Source organism: Pecten maximus, unplaced genomic scaffold (genome assembly GCF_902652985.1).
Source record: "Pecten maximus unplaced genomic scaffold, xPecMax1.1, whole genome shotgun sequence".
Taxonomy (NCBI): domain Eukaryota; kingdom Metazoa; phylum Mollusca; class Bivalvia; order Pectinida; family Pectinidae; genus Pecten; species Pecten maximus.
The window spans coordinates 1-2,500 of record NW_022981353.1 but is presented as its reverse complement, the minus strand read 5'-3'; the positions used below and the strand labels follow the sequence as shown (position 1 = coordinate 2,500).

The following is a 2,500-nucleotide window of genomic DNA, read 5'->3' as shown; positions in this document are numbered from 1 at the left end:
TGTGAGCTTGACTCTAGTCCGACTGTGTGAAGAGACATGAAGGTGTAGCATGGGTGGGAGTGAAAACGCAAATTGAAATACCAATTACTTTTATCGTTCTCTTGTACGTATGCAGTAATAGCGGAGAGCGGGCGCAAGCTCCTCGATTCTGCGAATTAAGGCACCGGCTCGTGGCCGGTGGTGATCCCTCTGAAGACAGTGTCAGGCGGGGAGTTTGAGGGGGCGGTACATCTGTCAAAAGGGAAACGCAGGTGTCCTAAGGTGAGCCCTCAGCGAGGACGAAACCTCGCGGAGAGTAAAAGGGCAAAGCTCACTTGATTTTGATTTTTCAGTACGAATAACAAGAACGTGGAAAGCGTGGCCTATCGATCCTTTTGACTTTAAGAGTTTTAAAGCAAGAGGTGTCAAGAAAGTTACCACAGGGATACTGGTTGTGGCAAGCCAAGCGTCATAGCGACGTTGCTTTTTGATCCTTCGATTCGGACTCTTCCTATCATTGTGACGCAGATTCACCAAGCGTTGGCTTGTTCACCACTATAGGTGAACGTGAGCTGGGTTAGACCGTTCGTGAGACAGGTTGTTTTACCCTACTGATGAATGTCGTTGCAATGGTAATACTGCTCAGTACGAGAGGAACCGCAGGTTCCAGACATTGGTTTATGTGCTGGCTTGATAAGCCCAATGGTGCGAAGCTACCATCTGAGGATTATGACTGAACGCCCTCTAAGTAAGAATCTCGCCCAAATCGTAACGAGACTTTCTGCATCTCTGCGTTGGGAGCAACGATAAGCGGCGGACGGACCGCTCGGCGTCCGCGATGGTAAAGCCACAGCAAACGGTCATTGGTACGGTCTGAAATCAGCGTGCTGACCGAAAACGATATCGATCCCATCACTGAGAGGTGTAAAATCATTCGTAGACGACCTAGTTCTCGGATCGGGGTATCGTACGTAGTAGAGCAGCCAACATCACTGCGATCTCTTGAAATAATCCTTATGTTCACTACAGTTTTCACTTTGGATGGACAAATCTGCGAGGCAGTGAGTGTGCGAGAGAGGTGCTCTCTCTGATAATGCTCTCTACTAATGTACGTTTGCAATAAACCCCAAGAAAAAAAAAAATTTTTTTTTTTTAGTAAAGTACACATGTCGTTGGCGTGTGTTGACGAAACGAAATTTGAATTCCCCCAGGAACTGGCACCGGGGAAACACGAAGCAATTTTGCTGCTGCCAAGTCGAAATTTGAAATCCTGGGGAAAAATTTCCACGGGGCAGGGAAGTCCCGAGTCACAGGTAGTGTCGGGAATGAATTTTGACTGTGTTAATCAAAATTTGAACTCCCGCAGGGTTTTAGCTGCGCGAGTTTTGCTGTAAACGCTCGGCCGGGCCAACGAGATCCGGCAAACCGTTTATCCCTAGGTTTAAATGTCGATGCTATATATGTGAGATGGTGTTCGACTCGAGAAAGGTTATCATCGGATGGTCTTTCTTACCAAAGCCGGCTGGTACTTGAATTTTGAGCTTGTCATGGAAAATCTAGTCAGACCGCTGCCTAGGAGAGTAGGAACGGGCTTGAATTTCGAGCGAGTAATTTGGAAAACCTAGTCAGACCGCTGCCTAGGAGAGTAGTATCGAGCGCCCATGTTTTGACGACAGAGCGTATGCCCAAAAAACCTCGTCGGGTTTACATGCATGCCGACTATCTGAAACGAACGGTCTGGAGATCTGCGGGTAAGCGATTTCTAACAAACGAATACACTTCACGGTGGCAAACAACTTCGACTCCCGTTGAAGGTCTGCACTGCAGCGCGGTAGCTAGACTTGCGATCTTTGCAACTGCCCCACTCACTCCCGGGCTAACGGAGTAGTAGTGAAGCAGAAGTTTAGTGTCTTTGTACACGAACGAAATGAAACGAAATGTGGTAAATCCGCTATGTCGGTGTAGGCAATACCCGGCAGTTTTTCCAAAGCTACAGCGACGTTGTCGGGTAGAGGGAATTTGGTTATCTGGTTGATCCTGCCAGTAGTCATATGCTTGTCTCAAAGATTAAGCCATGCATGTCTAAGTACATACTTTTTGATGGTGAAACCGCGAATGGCTCATTAAATCAGTTATGGTTCCTAGATCGTACGATCCTACTTGGATAACTGTGGCAATTCTAGAGCTAATACATGCAAAAAGGCACCGACTCACGGAGGTGCGATTTTATCAGTTCAAAACCAATCGGTCGCCAAGGCCGTCACTTTGGTGAATCTGGATAACTTTGTGCTGATCGCACGGCCCTCGTGCCCGGGGAGTATTTTCAAATGTCTGACCTATAACTTTCGATGGTAGTGCTATGCCTACCTGGTTGTAACGGGTAACGGAGAATCAGGGTTCGGTTCCGGAGAGGGAGCATGAGAAACGGCTACCACATCCAAGGAAGGCAGCAGGCGCGCAAATACCCACTCCTGGCACGGGGAGTATGACGAAAAAAAAAATCGGGACTCTTCGAGGAAAT

The 2,500-nt window shown here is 47.8% G+C and overlaps 1 pseudogene; it reads left to right on the top strand.

Annotated features, from left to right (window-relative positions):
- The window catches only part of LOC117320018, a 3,686-nt pseudogene extending 2,674 nt beyond the window's left edge, over positions 1 to 1,012 (top strand).
- Positions 1,013 to 2,500: the final 1,488 nt, after the last annotated feature.